A 19,041-nucleotide genomic window follows, 5' to 3' on the forward strand; every position below is an offset into this window, starting at 1 on the left:
ACGTCCCAAACTTTGGGGTGGCTGTGTCTTTTTGATTTTAATTTCCCTAAGCTATAGGACCATAAGTGGAAGTGCCCTAGGCTCTGTTGCTTTGTTTTTTAGATGTTTCAGGAAACACCATACACTTCTCCCCAGTGGCTGTTGGCAATTTACATCCCGCCCATCAGCATAACAAGGCTCCCAGTTCTCCATGGCCTGGCCTGCCTTTCTGGATTTTACACTTTTTTATATGTCCCTTTTGACCGGGGGGAAGTGAGACTTCTTTGTAGTGCAGATTTCCTTTGCAAGCTTACTTGGTTGGCCAAAAAGGGCGTATGCGTTTTTTTCTGAATATATTCAGGAAAAAATGCATACGCCCTTTTTGGCCAAGTGCATCATTGTCGACGTTCTGATATTCTTCATATGTTTTCAGTGCAATTCCAGTCTACCTCCTGAAATCGGTTTCCTGCAATTCTGCCCCGCTTTCAAGTCCTCTTGGCAGCCTTACTTCAGTATATTTCTGGACGATAGCTATCATTTATAACTCTGCAGGTTTGTGAATTACAGTGACCCTGAGCTCCTTTCTTCAACTCGCTTTCTTGTGGGCTGGCCTCAACACCGCTGGATTGCTTCAGGCCCTAATCTGGTTCTGGTACGGCACGCTGAGCCTTTGGTTAATTCCTCTTCCTGGTGGGAAATGAGAGGTAAATTTGCCCGTCCAGACACCTCCAGCTAGTCTCTCATTGCTTCTCCCTATTCCTGTTCATCTTCCGCAGAAATTGCAAACTGGGCCAAACAGGAGGTTAAAGGCACTGACTCTCCAAGTCGGGAGAGTGTTAGTAAAGCGTCTGGAATGTTGCACCCGAGTACCAGGGGACGAAAACTGAGATATATTTGAACACGTGTCCTGATCACATGGTTGATCATACTCTGGGTTCCACATGCATGTTTTAGCTGAAGGAAGAATCCCTTAAACCTGGAGAGTTGAGACCCGTGGAATGGGTACCATGCAATATGACTTCAAAGGGTCTTCATTTGCTCACCGAACCTCTCCAATCCTATCACTGCTGTGTTTATTCCCCTGTGCACATGCTTGATTCTCTTTCGAAGACAGAGCAATCCATAGGTTTTAAGATACTTACTAGTCAGGTACATTCTTAGGTGTTTAATATGGGGTGTTGAGTCCATTTCGTTGAGCAAGGAGTAGCTCTTGTCTATTACATATTTGGCTTAGGAACTTTATCTGTGCTCATTTCAATCTCTGGTTTTATGCAGCACCCCAACTCACCTTTCCCCTTAAGCAAGCATAAGTTGGTTTTCTAAATTTGAGACCCTGTTCTGTTTTGTAATCCAGTTCCTGTGTAGCCAAGTTTACATTCCGTGTATTAGTGATATCTTATGATGTTTCTTTTTCTCTGTGAATTATTTCAGTTAGAATCATCATAGCTGAATCCACTCATTATGCTGCTACGGGCCTGATGACATAGATTTCATTGCTGAGTATTATTGCATTGTACGTAAGTACCAAAACTTCTTTATCCATTTTTCGCTTTCTGCGATATTGAACTTGTACCGTAAACGAGGTTCTTGTAAACAGAGCCTTCCCAAACTTTGGGGTGGCTGTGTCTTTTTGATTTTAATTTCCCTAAGCTGTAGGACCATAAGTGGAAGTGCCCTAGGCTCTGTTGCTTTGTTTTTTAGATGTTTCAGGAAACACCATACACTTCTCCCGAGTGGCTGTTGGCAATTTACATCCCGCCCATCAGCATAACAAGGCTCCCAGTTCTCCATGGCCTGTCCTGCCTTTCCGGATTTTACACTTTTTTCAGATGGCCCTTTTGACTGGGGGGAAGTGAGACATCATTGTAGTGCAGATTTCCTTTGCAAGCTTGCTTGGTTGTCCAAAAAGGGCGTATGCGTTTTTTCCTGAATATATAGAGGAAAAAACGCATACGCCCTTTTTGGCCAAGTGCATCATTGTCGACGTTCTGCCCCTTTTCCTATGCTTTCAATGCAATTCCAGTCTACCTCCTGAAATCGGTTGCCTGCAATTCTGCCCCGCTTTCAAGTCCTCTTGGCAGCCTTACTTCAGTATATTTTTGGACGATAGCTGTCATTTATAACTCTGCAGGTTTGTGAATTACAGTGCCCCTGAGCTCCTTTCTTCAACTCGCTTTCTTGTGAGCTGGCCGCAACACCGCAGGATTGCTTCAGGCCCTAATGTTGTTCGGGCATGGCAGGCTGAGCCTTTGGTTCATTCCTCTTCCTGGTGGGAAATGAGAGTTAAATTTGCCCGTCCAGCCACCTCCAGCTAGTCTCTCATTGGTTCTCCTTATTCCTGTTCATCTTCCGCAGAAATTGCAAACTGGGCCAAACAGGAGGTTAAAGGCACTGACTCTCCAAGTCGGGAGAGTGTTAGTAAAGCGTCTGTAATGCTGCACCCGAGTACCACGGGACGAGAACTGAGACATATTGGAACACGTCTCCCGATCACACGGTTGATCATACTCTGTGTTCCACATGCATGTTTTAGCTGAAGGAAGAATCCCTTAAACCTGGAGAGTTGAGACCCGTGGAATGGGTACCATGCAATATGACTTCAAAGGGTCTTCATTTGCTCACCAAACTTCTCCAATCCTATCACTGCTGCGTTTATGCCCGTGTACACACGCTTGATTCTCTTTCAGAGACATAGCAATGCATAGGTTTTAAGATACTTACTAGTCAGGTACATTCTTAGGTGTTTAATATGGGGTGTTGAGTCCATTTCGTTGAGCAAGGAGTAGCTCTTGTCTATTCCATATTAGGCTTAAGGAACTTTATCTGTGCTCATTTCGATCTCTGGTTTTATGCAGCACCCCAACTCACCTTTCCCCTTAAGGAAGCATAAGTTATTTTTCTAAATTTGAGACCCTCTTCTGTTTTGTAATCCAGTTCCTGTGTAGCCAAGTTTACATTCCGTGTATTAGTGATACCTTATGATGTTTCTTTTTCTGTGTGACTTATTTCAGTTAGAATCTTCATACCTGAATCCATTCATTATGCTGCTACGGGCCTGATGACACAGATTTCATTGCTGAGTGATATTGCATTGTACGTAAGTACCACAACATCTTTATCCATTTTTCGCTTTCTGCGATATTGAACTTGTACCGTAAACGAGTTTCTTGTAAACAGAGCCGTCCCAAATTTTGTGGTGGCTGTGTATTTTTGATTTTAATTTCCCTAAGCTATAGGACCATAAGTGGAAGTGCCCTAGACTCTGTTGCTTTGTTTTTTAGATGTTTCAGGAAACACCATACACTTCTCCCGAGTGGCTGTTGGCAATTTACATCCAGCCCATCAGCATAACAAGGCTCCTAGTTCTCCATGGCCTGTCCTGCCTTTCTGGATTTTACACTTTTTTCAGATGGCCTTTTTGACCGGGGGGAAGTGAGCCTTCATTGTAGTGAAGATTTCCTTTGCAAGCTTGCTTGGTTGGCCAAAAAGGGCGTATGCGTTTTTTCCTGAATATATTCAGGAAAAAACGCATACGCCCTTTTTGGCCAAGTGCATCAATGTCGACGTTCTGCCTCTTTTCCTATGCTTTCAATGCAATTCCAGTCTACCTCCTGAAATCGGTTTCCTCCAATTCTGCCCCGTTTTCAAGTCCTCTTGGCAGCCTTACTTCAGTATATTTTTGGACGATAGCTGTCATTTATAACTCTGCAGGTTTGTGAATTACAGTGCCCCTGAGCTCCTTTCTTCAACTCGTTTTCTTGTGAGCTGGCTGCAACACCGCGGGATTGCTTCAGGCCCTAATCTGGTTCCGGCACGGCACGCTGAGCCTTTGGTTAATTCCTCTTCCTGGTGGGAAATGAGAGTTAATTTTGCCCGTCCAGACACCTATAGCTAGTCTCTCATTGGTTCTCCTTATTCCTGTTCATCTTCCGCAGAAATTGCAAACTGGACCAAACAGGAGGTTAAAGGCACTGACTCTCCAAGTTGGGAGAGCGTTAGTAAAGCATCTGGAATGTTGCACCCGACTAACAGTGGTCCAAAACTGAGACATATTTGAACACGTCTCCCGATCACACGGTTGATCATACTCTGGTTTCCACATGCATGTTTTAGCTGAAGGAAGAATCCCTTAAACCTGGAGAGTTGAGACCCGTGGAATGGGTACCATGCAATATGACTTCAAAGGGTCTTCATTTGCTCACCGAACTTCTCCAATCCTATCACTGCTGCGTTTATGCCCCTGTACACACGCTTGATTCTCTTTCGGAGACATTGCAATCCATAGGTTTTAAGATACTTACTAGTCAGGTACATTCTTAGGCGTTTAATATGGGGTGTTGAGTCCATTTCGTTGAGCAAGGAGTAGCTCTTGTCTATTCCATATTTGGCTTAAGGAACTTTATCTGTGCTCATTTCAATCTCTGGTTTTATGCAGCACCCCAACTCACCTTTCCCCTTAAGCAAGCATAAGATGGTTTTCTACATTTGAGACCCTCTTCTGTTTTGTAATCCAGCTCCTGTGTAGCCAAGTTTACATTCCGTGTATTAGTGATATCTTATGATGTTTCTTTTTCTGTGTGACTTATTTCAGTTAGAATCATCATACCTGAATCCACTCATTATGCTTCTATGGGCCTGATGACATAGATTTCATTGCTGAGTGATATTGCATTCTACGTAAGTACCACAACTTCTTTATCCATTTTTCGCTTTCTGTGATATTGAACTTGTACGGTAAACGAGGTTGTTGTAAACAGAGCCGTCCCAAACTTTGGGGTGGCTGTGTCTTTTTTATTTTAATTTCCCTAAGCTATAGGACCATAAGTGGAAGTGCCCTAGGCTCTGTTGCTTTGTTTTTTAGATGTTTCAGGAAACACCATACACTTCTCCCCAGTGGCTGTTGGCAATTTACATCCCGCCCATCAGCATAACAAGGCTCCCAGTTCTCCATGGCCTGTCCTGCCTTTCTGGATTTTACACTTTTTTCAGATGGTCCTTTTGACCAGGGGGAAGTGAGACTTCATTGTAGTGCAGATTTCCTTTGCAAGCATGCTTGGTTGGCCAAAAAGGGCGTATGCGTTTTTTCCTGAATATATTCAGGAAAAAACGCATACGCCCTTTTTGGCCAAGTGCATCATTGTCGATGTTCTGCCTCTTTTCCTATGCTTTTAATGCAATTCCCGTCTACCTCCTGAAATCGGTTGCCTGCAATTCTGCCCTGCTTTCAAGTCCTCTTGGCAGCCTTACTTCAGTATATTTTTCGACGATAGCTGTCATTTATAACTCTGCAGGTTTGTGAATTACAGTGCCCCTGAGCTCCTTTCTTCAACTCGCTTTCTTGTGAGCTGGCCGCAACACCGCAGGATTGCTTCAGGCCCTAATCTGGTTCCGGCACGGCACGCTGAGCCTTTGGTTAATTCCTCTTCCTGGTGGGAAATGAGAGTTAAATTTTCCCGTCCAGACACCTGCAGCTAGTCTCTCATTGGTTCTCCCTATTCCTGTTCATCTTCTGCAGAAATTGCAAACTGGGCCAAACAGGAGGTTAAAGGCACTGACTCTCCAAGTCGGGAGAGTGTTAGTAAAGCATCTGGAATGTTGCACCCGAGTACCAGGGGACGAAAACTGAGACATATTTGAACACGTCTCCTGATCACATGGTTGATCATACTCTGGTTTCCACATGCATGTTTAATCTGAAGGAAGAATCCCTTAAACCTGGAGAGTTGAGACCCGTGGAATGGGTACCATGCAATATGACTTCAAAGGGTCTTCATTTGCTCACCGAACCTCTCCAATCCTATCACTGCTGCGTTTATGCCCCTGTACACACGCTTGATTCTCTTTTGGAGACATAGCAATCCATAGGTTTTAAGATACTTACTAGTCAGGTACATTCTTAGGCGTTTAATATGGGGTGTTGAGTCCATTTCGTTGAGCAAGGAGTAGCTCTTGTCTATTCCATATTTGGCTTAAGGAACTTTATCTGTGCTCATTTCAATCTCTGGTTTTATGTAGCACCCCAACTCACCTTTCCCCTTAAGCAAGCATAAGTTGGTTTTCTACATTTGAGACCCTGTTCTGTTTTGTAATCCAGTTCCTGTGTAGCCAAGTTTACATTCCGTGTATCAGTGATGTCTTATGATATTTCTATTTCTGTGTGACTTATTTCAGTTAGAATCATCATACCTGAATCCACTCATTATGCTTCTACAGGCCTGATGACATAGATTTCCTTGCTGAGTGATATTGCATTGTACGTAAGTACCACAACTTCTTTATCCATTTTTCATTTTCTGCAATATTGAACTTGTACCGTAAACAAGGTTCTTGTAAACACAGCCGTCCCAAACTTTGGGGTGGCTGTGTGTTTTTGATTTTAATTTCCCTAAGCTAGAGGACCATAAGTGGAAGTGCCCTAGGCTCTGTTGCTTTGTTTTTTAGATGTTTCAGGAAACACCATACACTTCTCCCCAGTGGCTGTTGGCAATTTACATCCCGCCCATCAGCATAACAAGGCTCCCAGTTCTCCATGGCCTGTCCTGCCTTTCTGGATTTTACACTTTTTTCAGATGGCCCTTTTGACCGGGGGGAAGTGAGACTTCATTGTAGGGTAGATTTCCTTTGCAAGCCTGCTTGGTTGGTCAAAAAGGGTGTATGCGTTTTTTCCTGAATATATTCAGGAAAAAACGCATACGCCCTTTATGGCCAAGTGTGTCAATGTGGACGTTCTGCCTCTTTTCCTATGCTTTAAATGCAATTCCAGTCTACCTCCTGAAATCGGTTTCCTTCAATTCTGCCCCGTTTTCAAGTCCTCTTGGCAACCTTACTTCAGTATATTTTTGGATGATAGCTGTCATTTATAACTCTGCAGGTTTGTGAATTACAGTGCCCCTGAGCTCCTTTCTTCAACTCGCTTTCTTGTGAGCTGGCCGCAACACCGCACGATTGCTTCAGGCCCTAATCTGGTTCCGGCACGGCACGCTGAGCCTTTGGTTAATTCCTCTTCCTGGTGGGAAATGAGAGTTAAATTTGCCCGTCCAGACACCTCCAGCTAGTCTCTCATTGGTTCTCCCTATTCCTGTTCATCTTCCGCAGAAATTGCAAACTGGGCCAAACAGGAGGTTAAAGGCGCTGACTCTCCATGTCGGGAGAGTGTTAGTAAAGCATCTGGAATGTTGCACCCGAGTACCAGTGGAGGAAAACTGAGACATATTGGAACACGTCTCCCGATCACACGGTTGATCATACTCTGGGTTCCACATGCATGTTTTAGCTGAAGGAAGAATCCCTTAAACCTGGAGAGTTGAGACCCGTGGAATGGGTACCATGCAATATGACTTCAAAGGGTCTTCATTTGCTCACCGAACCTCTCCAGTCCTATCACTGCTGCGTTTATGCCCCTGTACACACGCTTGATTCTCTTTCAGAGACATAGCAATCCATAGGTTTTAAGATACTTACTAGTCAGGTACATTCTTAGGCGTTTAATATGGGGTGTTGAGTCCATTTTGTTGAGCAACGAGTAGCTCTTGTCTATTCCATATTTGGCTTAAGGAACTTTATCTGTGCTCATTTCAATATCTGGTTTTATGCAGCACCCCAACTCACCTTTCCCCTTAAGCAAGCATAAGTTGGTTTTCTAAATTTGAGACCCTGTTCTGTTTTGTAATCCAGTTCCTGTGTAGCCAAGTTTACATTCCGTGTATCAGTGATGTCTTATGATATTTCTATTTCTGTGTGACTTATTTCAGTTAGAATCATCATACCTGAATCCACTCATTATGCTTCTACAGGCCTGATGACATAGATTTCATTGCTGAGTGATATTGCATTGTACGTAAGTACCACAACTTCTTTATCCATTTTTCATTTTCTGCAATATTGAACTTGTACCGTAAACGAGGTTCTTGTAAACACAGCCGTCCCAAACTTTGGGGTGGCTGTGTGTTTTTGATTTTAATTTCCCTAAGCTATAGGACCATAAGTGGAAGTGCCCTAGGCTCTGTTGCTTTGTTTTTTAGATGTTTCAGGAAACACCATACACTTCTCCCCAGTGGCTGTTGGCAATTTACATCCCGCCCATCAGCATAACAAGGCTCCCAGTTCTCCATGGCCTGTCCTGCCTTTCTGGATGTTACACTTTTTTCAGATGGCCCTTTTGACCGGGGGGAAGTGAGACTTCATTGTAGTGCAGATTTCCTTTGCAAGCTTGCTTGGTTGGCCAAAAAGGGCATATGCGTTTTTTCCTGAATATATTCAGGAAAAAACGCATATGCCCTTTATGGCCAAGTGCATCATTGTGGACATTCTGCCTCTTTTCCTATGCTTTAAATGCAATTCCAGTCTACCTCCTGAAATCGGTTGCCTGCAATTCTGCCTCGCTTTCAAGTCCTCTTGGCAACCTTACTTCAGTATATTTTTGGACGATAGCTGTCATTTATAACTCTGCAGGTTTGTGAATTACAGTGCCCCTGAGCTCCTTTCTTCAACTCGCTTTCTTGTGAGCTGGCCGCAACACCACAGGATTGCTTCAGGCCCTAATCTGGTACCGGCACGGCACGCTGAGCCTTTGGTTAATTCCTCTTCCTGGTGGGAAATGAGAGTTAAATTTGCCCGTCCAGACACCTCCAGCTGGTCTCTCTTTGGTTCTCCCTATTCCTGTTCATCTTCCGCAGAAATTGCAAACTGGGCCAAACAGGAGGTTAAAGGCACTGACTCTCCAAGTCGGGAGAGTGTTAGTAAAGCTTCTGGAATGTTGCACCCGAGTACCAGGGGACGAAAACTGAGACATATTTGAACACGTCTCCCGATCACACGGTTGATCATACTCTGGGTTCCACATGCATGTTTTAGCTGAAGGAAGAATCCCTTAAACCTGGAGAGTTGAGACCCGTGGAATGGGTACCATGCAATATGACTTCAAAGGGTCTTCATTTGCTCACCGAACCTCTCCAGTCCTATCACTGCTGCGTTTATGCCCCTGTACACATGCTTGATTCTCTTTCAGAGACATAGCAATCCATAGGTTTTAAGATACTTACTAGTCAGGTACATTCTTAGGCGTTTAATATGGGGTGTTGAGTCCATTTTGTTGAGCAACGAGTAGCTCTTGTCTATTCCATATTTGGCTTAAGGAACTTTATCTGGGCTCATTTCAATATCTGGTTTTATGCAGCACCCCAACTCACCTTTCCCCTTAAGAAAGCATAAGTTGGTTTTCTAAATTAGAGACCCTGTTCTGTTTTGTAATCCACTTCCTGTGTAGCCAAGTTTACATTCCGTGTATTAGTGATATCTTATGATGTTTCTTTTTCTGTGTGACTTATTTCAGTTAGAATCATCATACCTGAATCCACTCATTATGCTGCTACGGGCCTGATGACATAGATTTCATTGCTGAGTGATATTGCATTGTACGTAAGTACCACAACTTCTTTATCCATTTTTCACTTTCTGCGATATTGAACTTGTACCGTAAACGAGGTTCTTGTAAACAGAGCTGTCCCAAACTTTGGGGTGGCTGTGTCTTTTTGATTTTAATTTCCCTAAGCTATAGGACCATAAGTGGAAGTGCCCTAGGCTCTGTTGCTTTGTTTTTTAGATGTTTCAGGAAACACCATACACTTCTCCCAGAGTGGTTGCTGGCTATTTACATCCCGCCCATCAGCATAACAAGGCTCCCAGTTCTCCATGGCCTGTCCTGCCTTTCTGGATTTTACACTTTTTTCAGATGGCCCTTTTGACCGGGGGGAAGTGAGACTTCATTGTAGTGCAGATTTCCTTTGCAAGCTTGCTTGGTTGGCCAAAAAGGGCGTATGCGTTTTTTCCTGAATATATTCAGGAAAAAACGCATACGCCCTTTATGGCCAAGTGCATCAATGTGGAAGTTCTGTCTCTTTTCCGATGCTTTAAATGCAATTCCAGTCTACCTCCTGAAATCGGTTTCCTGCAATTCTGCCCCGCTTTCAAGTCCTCTTGGCAACCTTACTTCAGTATATTTTTGGACGATACCTGTCATTTATAACTCTGCAGGTTTGTGAATTACAGTGCCCCTGAGCTCCTTTCTTCAACTCGCTTTCTTGTGAGCTGGCCGCAACACCGCAGGATTGCTTCAGGCCCTAATCTGGTTCCGGCACGGCACGCTGAGCCTTTGGTTAATTCCTCTTCCTGGTGGGAAATGAGAGTTAAATTTGCCCGTCCAGACACCTCCAGCTAGTCTCTCATTGGTTCTCCCTATTCCTGTTCATCTTCCGCAGAAATTACAAACTGGGCCAAACAGGAGGTTAAAGGCACTGACTCTCCATGTCGGGAGAGTGTTAGTAAAGCATCTGGAATGTTGCACCCGAGTACCAGTGGAGGAAACCTGAGACATATTGGAACACGTCTCCCGATCACACGGTTGATCATACTCTGGGTTCCACATGCATGTTTTAGCTGAAGGAAGAATCCCTTAAACCTGGAGAGTTGAGACCCGTGGAATGGGTACCATGCAATATGACTTCAAAGGGTCTTCATTTGCTCACCGAACCTCTCCAGTCCTATCACTGCTGCGTTTATGCCCCTGTACACACGCTTGATTCTCTTTCAGAGACATAGCAATCCATAGGTTTTAAGATACTTACTAGTCAGGTACATTCTTAGGCGTTTAATATGGGGTGTTGAGTCCATTTTGTTGAGCAACGAGTAGCTCTTGTCTATTCCATATTTGGCTTAAGGAACTTTATCTGTGCTCATTTCAATATCTGGTTTTATGCAGCACCCCAACTCACCTTTCCCCTTAAGCAAGCATAAGTTGGTTTTCTAAATTTGAGACCCTGTTCTGTTTTGTAATCCAGTTCCTGTGTAGCCAAGTTTACATTCCGTGTATCAGTGATGTCTTATGATATTTCTATTTCTGTGTGACTTATTTCAGTTAGAATCATCATACCTGAATCCACTCATTATGCTTCTACAGGCCTGATGACATAGATTTCATTGCTGAGTGATATTGCATTGTACGTAAGTACCACAACTTCTTTATCCATTTTTCATTTTCTGCAATATTGAACTTGTACCGTAAACGAGGTTCTTGTAAACACAGCCGTCCCAAACTTTGGGGTGGCTGTGTGTTTTTGATTTTAATTTCCCTAAGCTATAGGACCATAAGTGGAAGTGCCCTAGGCTCTGTTGCTTTGTTTTTTAGATGTTTCAGGAAACACCATACACTTCTCCCCAGTGGCTGTTGGCAATTTACATCCCGCCCATCAGCATAACAAGGCTCCCAGTTCTCCATGGCCTGTCCTGCCTTTCTGGATGTTACACTTTTTTCAGATGGCCCTTTTGACCGGGGGGAAGTGAGACTTCATTGTAGTGCAGATTTCCTTTGCAAGCTTGCTTGGTTGGCCAAAAAGGGCATATGCGTTTTTTCCTGAATATATTCAGGAAAAAACGCATATGCCCTTTATGGCCAAGTGCATCATTGTGGACATTCTGCCTCTTTTCCTATGCTTTAAATGCAATTCCAGTCTACCTCCTGAAATCGGTTGCCTGCAATTCTGCCTCGCTTTCAAGTCCTCTTGGCAACCTTACTTCAGTATATTTTTGGACGATAGCTGTCATTTATAACTCTGCAGGTTTGTGAATTACAGTGCCCCTGAGCTCCTTTCTTCAACTCGCTTTCTTGTGAGCTGGCCGCAACACCACAGGATTGCTTCAGGCCCTAATCTGGTACCGGCACGGCACGCTGAGCCTTTGGTTAATTCCTCTTCCTGGTGGGAAATGAGAGTTAAATTTGCCCGTCCAGACACCTCCAGCTGGTCTCTCTTTGGTTCTCCCTATTCCTGTTCATCTTCCGCAGAAATTGCAAACTGGGCCAAACAGGAGGTTAAAGGCACTGACTCTCCAAGTCGGGAGAGTGTTAGTAAAGCTTCTGGAATGTTGCACCCGAGTACCAGGGGACGAAAACTGAGACATATTTGAACACGTCTCCCGATCACACGGTTGATCATACTCTGGGTTCCACATGCATGTTTTAGCTGAAGGAAGAATCCCTTAAACCTGGAGAGTTGAGACCCGTGGAATGGGTACCATGCAATATGACTTCAAAGGGTCTTCATTTGCTCACCGAACCTCTCCAGTCCTATCACTGCTGCGTTTATGCCCCTGTACACATGCTTGATTCTCTTTCAGAGACATAGCAATCCATAGGTTTTAAGATACTTACTAGTCAGGTACATTCTTAGGCGTTTAATATGGGGTGTTGAGTCCATTTTGTTGAGCAACGAGTAGCTCTTGTCTATTCCATATTTGGCTTAAGGAACTTTATCTGGGCTCATTTCAATATCTGGTTTTATGCAGCACCCCAACTCACCTTTCCCCTTAAGAAAGCATAAGTTGGTTTTCTAAATTAGAGACCCTGTTCTGTTTTGTAATCCACTTCCTGTGTAGCCAAGTTTACATTCCGTGTATTAGTGATATCTTATGATGTTTCTTTTTCTGTGTGACTTATTTCAGTTAGAATCATCATACCTGAATCCACTCATTATGCTGCTACGGGCCTGATGACATAGATTTCATTGCTGAGTGATATTGCATTGTACGTAAGTACCACAACTTCTTTATCCATTTTTCACTTTCTGCGATATTGAACTTGTACCGTAAACGAGGTTCTTGTAAACAGAGCTGTCCCAAACTTTGGGGTGGCTGTGTCTTTTTGATTTTAATTTCCCTAAGCTATAGGACCATAAGTGGAAGTGCCCTAGGCTCTGTTGCTTTGTTTTTTAGATGTTTCAGGAAACACCATACACTTCTCCCAGAGTGGTTGCTGGCTATTTACATCCCGCCCATCAGCATAACAAGGCTCCCAGTTCTCCATGGCCTGTCCTGCCTTTCTGGATTTTACACTTTTTTCAGATGGCCCTTTTGACCGGGGGGAAGTGAGACTTCATTGTAGTGCAGATTTCCTTTGCAAGCTTGCTTGGTTGGCCAAAAAGGGCGTATGCGTTTTTTCCTGAATATATTCAGGAAAAAACGCATACGCCCTTTATGGCCAAGTGCATCAATGTGGAAGTTCTGTCTCTTTTCCGATGCTTTAAATGCAATTCCAGTCTACCTCCTGAAATCGGTTTCCTGCAATTCTGCCCCGCTTTCAAGTCCTCTTGGCAACCTTACTTCAGTATATTTTTGGACGATACCTGTCATTTATAACTCTGCAGGTTTGTGAATTACAGTGCCCCTGAGCTCCTTTCTTCAACTCGCTTTCTTGTGAGCTGGCCGCAACACCGCAGGATTGCTTCAGGCCCTAATCTGGTTCCGGCACGGCACGCTGAGCCTTTGGTTAATTCCTCTTCCTGGTGGGAAATGAGAGTTAAATTTGCCCGTCCAGACACCTCCAGCTAGTCTCTCATTGGTTCTCCCTATTCCTGTTCATCTTCCGCAGAAATTACAAACTGGGCCAAACAGGAGGTTAAAGGCACTGACTCTCCATGTCGGGAGAGTGTTAGTAAAGCATCTGGAATGTTGCACCCGAGTACCAGTGGAGGAAACCTGAGACATATTGGAACACGTCTCCCGATCACACGGTTGATCATACTCTGGGTTCCACATGCATGTTTTAGCTGAAGGAAGAATCCCTTAAACCTGGAGAGTTGAGACCCGTGGAATGGGTACCATGCAATATGACTTCAAAGGGTCTTCATTTGCTCACGGAACCTCTCCAATCCTATCACTGCTGCGTTTATGCCCCTGTACACACGCTTGATTCTCTTTCGGAGACATAGCAATCCATAGGTTTTAAGATACTTACTAGTCAGGTACATTCTTAGGCGTTTAATATGGGGTGTTGAGTCCATTTTGTTGAGCAAGGAGTAGCTCTTGTCTATTACATATTTGGCTTAAGGAACTTTATCTGTGCTCATTTCAATCTCTGGTTTTATGCAGCACCCCAACTCACCTTTCCCCTTAAGCAAGCATAAGTTGGTTTTCTAAATTTGAGAACCTCTTCTGTTTTGTAATCCAGTTCCTGTGTAGCCAAGTTTACATTCCGTGTATTAGTGATATCTTATGATGTTTCTTTTTCTGTGTGACTTATTTCAGTTAGAATCATCATACCTGAATCCACTCATTATGCTGCTACGGGCCTGATGACATAGATTTCATTGCTGAGTGATATTGCATTGTACGTAAGTACCACAACTTCTCTGTCCATTTTTCACTTTCTGCGATATTGAACTTGTACCGTAAACGAGGTTCTTGTAAACAGAGCCGTCCCAAACTTTGGGGTGGCTGTGTCTTTTTGATTTTAATTTCCCTAAGCTATAGGACCATAAGTGGAAGTGCCCTAGGCTCTGTTGCTTTGTTTTTTAGATGTTTCAGGAAACACCATACACTTCTCCCGAGTGGCTGTTGGCAATTTACATCCCGTCCACCAGCATAACAAGGCTCGCAGTTCTCCATGGCCTGTCCTGCCTTTCTGGATTTTACACTTTTTTCAGATAGCCCTTTTGACTTGGGGAAGTGAGACTTCATTGTAGTGCAGATTTCCTTTGCAAGCTTGCTTGGTTGGCCAAAAAGGGCGAATGCGTTTTTTCCTGAATATGTTCAGGAAAAACTGCATACGCCCTTTTTGGCCAAGTGCATCATTTTCGACGTTCTGCCTCATTTCCTATGCTTTCAATGCTATTCCAGTCTACCTCCTGAAATCGGTTTCCTGCAATTCTGCCCCGCTTTCAAGTCCTCTTGGCAACCTTACTTCAGTATATTTTTGGACGATAGCTGTCATTTATAACTCTGTAGGTTTGTGAATTACAGTGCCCCTGAGCTCCTTTCTTCAACTCGCTTTCTTGTGAGCTGGCCGCAACACCACAGGATTGCTTCAGGCCCTAATCTGGTTCCGGCACGGCACGCTGAGCCTTTGGTTAATTCCTCTTCCTGGTGGGAAATGAGAGTTAAATTTGCCCGTCCAGACACCTCCAGCTGGTCTCTCATTGGTTCTCCCTATTCCTGTTCATCTTCCGCAGAAATTGCAAACTGGGCCAAACAGGAGGTTAAAGGCACTGACTCTCCAAGTCGGGAGAGTGTTAGTAAAGCATCTGGAATGTTGCACCCGAGTACCAGGGGACGAAAACTGAGACATATTTGAACACGTCTCCCGATCACACGGTTGATCATACTCTGGGTTCCACATGCATGTTTTAGCTGAAGGAAGAATCCCTTAAACCTGGAGAGTTGAGAACCGTGGAATGGGTACCATGCAATATGACTTCAAAGGGTCTTCATTTGCTCACCGAACCTCTCCAGTCCTATCACTGCTGCGTTTATGCCCCTGTACACACGCTTGATTCTCTTTCAGAGACATAGCAATCCATAGGTTTTAAGATACTTACTAGTCAGGTACATTCTTAGGCATTTCATATGGGGTGTTGAGTCCATTTTGTTGAGCAACGAGTAGCTCTTGTCTATTCCATATTTGGCTTAAGGAACTTTATCTGTGCTCATTTCAATCTCTGGTTTTATGCAGCACCCCAACTCACCTTTCCCCTTAAGCAAGCATAAGTTGGTTTTCTAAATTAGAGACCCTGTTCTGTTTTGTAATCCACTTCCTGTGTAGCCAAGTTTACATTCCGTGTATTAGTGATATCTTATGATGTTTCTATTTCTGTGTGACTTATTTCAGTTAGAATCATCATACCTGAATCCACTCATTATGCTGCTACAGGCCTGATGACATAGATTTCATTGCTGAGTGATATTGCATTGTACGTAAGTACCACAACTTCTTTATCCATTTTTCGCTTTCTGCGATATTGAACTTGTACCGTAAACGAGGTTCTTGTAAACAGAGCTGTCCCAAACTTTGGGGTGGCTGTGTGTTTTTGATTTTAATTTCCCTAAGCTATAGGACCATAAGTGGAAGTGCCCTAGGCTCTGTTGCTTTGTTTTTTAGATGTTTCAGGAAACACCATACACTTCTCCCGAGTGGCTGTTGGCAATTTACATCCCGCCCATCAGCATAACAAGGCTCCCAGTTCTCCATGGCCTGTCCTGCCTTTCTGGATTTTACACTTTTTGCAGATGGCCCTTTTGACCGGGGGGAAGTGAGCCTTCATTGTAGTGCAGATTTCCTTTGCAAGCTTGCTTGGTTGGCCAAAAAGGGCATATGCGTTATTTCCTGAATATATTCAGGAAAAAACGCATACGCCCTTTATGGACAAGTGCATCATTGTGGACGTTCTGCCTCTTTTCCTATGCTTTAAATGCAATTCCAGTCTACCTCCTGAAATCGGTTGCCTGCAATTCTGCCCCGCTTTCAAGTCCTCTTGGCAGCCTTACTTCAGTATATTTTTGGACGATAGCTGTCATTTATAACTCTGCAGGTTTGTGAATTACAGTGCCCCTGAGCTCCTTTCTTCAACTCGCTTTCTTGTGAGCTGGCCGCAACACCGCAGGATTGCTTCAGGCCCTAATCTGGTTCCGGCACGGAACGCTAAGCCTTTGGTTAATTCCTCTTCCTGGTGGGAAATGAGAGTTAAATTTGCCCGTCCAGACACCTCCAGCTAGTCTCTCATTGGTTCTCCCTATTCCTGTTCATCTTCCGCAGAAATTGCAAACTGGGCCAAACAGGAGGTTAAAGGCACTGACTCTCCAAGTCGGGAGAGTGTTAGTAAAGCATCTGGAATGTTGCACCCTAGTACCAGGGGACGAAATCTGAGACATATTTGAACACGTCTCCCGATCACACGGTTGATCATACTCTGGGTTCCACATGCATGTTTTAGCTGAAGGAAGAATCCCTTAAACCTGGAGAGTTGAGACCCGTGGAATGGGTACCATGCAATATGACTTCAAAGGGTCTTCATTTGCTCACCGAACCTCTCCAGTCCTATCACTGCTGCGTTTATGCCCCTGTACACACGCTTGATTCTCTTTCAGAGACATAGCAATCCATAGGTTTTAAGATACTTACTAGTCAGGTACATTCTTAGGCGTTTAATATGGGGTGTTGAGTCCATTTTGTTGAGCAACGAGTAGCTCTTGTCTATTCCATATTTGGCTTAAGGAACTTTATCTGTGCTCATTTCAATATCTGGTTTTATGCAGCACCCCAACTCACCTTTCCCCTTAAGCAAGCATAAGTTGGTTTTCTAAATTTGAGACCCTGTTCTGTTTTGTAATCCACTTCCTGTGTAGCCAAGTTTACATTCCGTGTATTAGTGATATCTTATGATGTTTCTTTTTCTGTGTGACTTATTTCAGTTAGAATCATCATACCTGAATCCACTCATTATGCTGCTACGGGCCTGATGACATAGATTTCATTGCTGAGTGATATTGCATTGTATGTAAGTACCACAACTTGTTTATCCAGTTTTCACTTTCTGCGATATTGAACTTGTACCGTAAATGAGGTTCTTGTAAACAGAGCCGTCCCAAACTTTTGGGTGGCTGTGTCTTTTTTATTTTAATTTCCCTAAGCTCTAGGACCATAAGTGGAAGTGCCCTAGACTCTGTTGCTTTGTTTTTTAGATGTTTCAGGAAACACCATACACTTCTCCCGAGTGGCTGTTGGCAATTTACATCCCGCCCATCAGCATAACAAGGCTCCCAGTTCTCCATGGCCTGTCCTGCCTTTCTGGATTTTACACTTTTTTCAGATGGCCCTTTTGACCGGGGGGAAGTGAGACTTCATTGTAGTGCAGATTTCCTTTGCAAGCTTGCTTGGTTGGCCAAAAAGGGCGTATGCGTGTTTTCCTGAATATGTTCAGGAAAAAACGCATACGCCCTTTTTGGCCAAGTGCATCATTGTCAACGTTCTGCCTCTTTTCCTATGCTTTCAATGCAATTCCAGTCTACCTCCTGAAATCGGTTTCCTGCAATGCTGCCCCGCTTTCAAGTCCTCTTGGCAGCCTTACTTCAGTATATTTTTGGACGATAGCTGTCATTTATAACTCTGCAGGTTTGTGAATTACAGTGCCCCTGAGCTCCTTTCTTCAACTCGCTTTCTTGTGAGCTGGCTACAACACCGCAGGATTGCTTCAGGCCCTAATCTTGTTCCGGCACGGCACGCTGAGCCTTTGGTTAATTCCTCTTCCTGGTGGGAAATGAGAGTTAAATTTGCCCGTCCAGACACCTGCAGCTAGTCTCTCATTGGTTCTCCCTATTCCTGTTCATCTTCCGCAGAAATTGCAAACTGGGCCAAACAGGAGTTTAAAGGCACTGACTCCTCAAGTCGGGAGAGTGTTAGTAAAGCATCTGGAATGTTGCACCCGAGTACCGGGGGACGAAAACTGAGACATATTTGAACACGTCTCCCGATCACATGTTTGATCATACTCTGGGTTCCACATGCATGTTTTAGCTGAAGGAAGAATCCCTTAAACCTGGAGAGTTGAGACCCGTGGAATGGGTACCATGCAATATGACTTCAAAGGGTCTTCATTTGCTCACCGAACCTCTCCAGTCCTATCACTGCTGCGTTTATGCCCCTGTACACACGCTTGATTCTCTTTCAGAGACATAGCAATCCATAGGTTTTAAGATACTTACTAGTCAGGTACATTCTTAGGCGTTTAATATGGGGTGTTGAGTCCATTTTGTTGAGCAACGAGTAGCTCTTGTCTATTCCATATTTGGCTTAAGGAACTTTATCTGTGCTCATTTCAATATCTGGTTTTATGCAGCACCCCAACTCACCTTTCCCCTTAAGCAAGCATAAGTTGGTTTTCTAAATTTGAGACCCTGTTCTGTTTTGTAATCCACTTCCTGTGTAGCCAAGTTTACATTCCGTGTATTAGTGATATCTTATGATGTTTCTTTTTCTGTGTGACTTATTTCAGTTAGAATCATCATACCTGAATCCACTCATTATGCTGCTACGGGCCTGATGACATAGATTTCATTGCTGAGTGATATTGCATTGTATGTAAGTACCACAACTTCTTTATCCAGTTTTCACTTTCTGCGATATTGAACTTGTACCGTAAATGAGGTTCTTGTAAACAGAGCCGTCCCAAACTTTTGGGTGGCTGTGTCTTTTTTATTTTAATTTCCCTAAGCTCTAGGACCATAAGTGGAAGTGCCCTAGAC

General features: G+C 43.8%; 1 long non-coding RNA gene across 3 annotated transcripts in view; it reads left to right on the forward strand.

The window, feature by feature from the left end:
- The first annotated feature begins 4,627 nt into the window (after positions 1–4,627).
- The window catches only part of LOC125963372 (uncharacterized), a 135,346-nt gene continuing 120,932 nt past the window's right edge, over positions 4,628–19,041 (forward strand). For all 3 annotated transcript variants that reach the window (XR_007475247.1, XR_007475249.1, XR_007475248.1), the window contains exon 1: positions 4,628–4,656. This is a non-coding gene — a long non-coding RNA (uncharacterized LOC125963372). The remainder of the gene's footprint in view (positions 4,657–19,041) is intronic.

Source organism: Orcinus orca, unplaced genomic scaffold (genome assembly GCF_937001465.1).
Source record: "Orcinus orca unplaced genomic scaffold, mOrcOrc1.1 scaffold_89, whole genome shotgun sequence".
NCBI classification, from domain to species: domain Eukaryota; kingdom Metazoa; phylum Chordata; class Mammalia; order Artiodactyla; family Delphinidae; genus Orcinus; species Orcinus orca.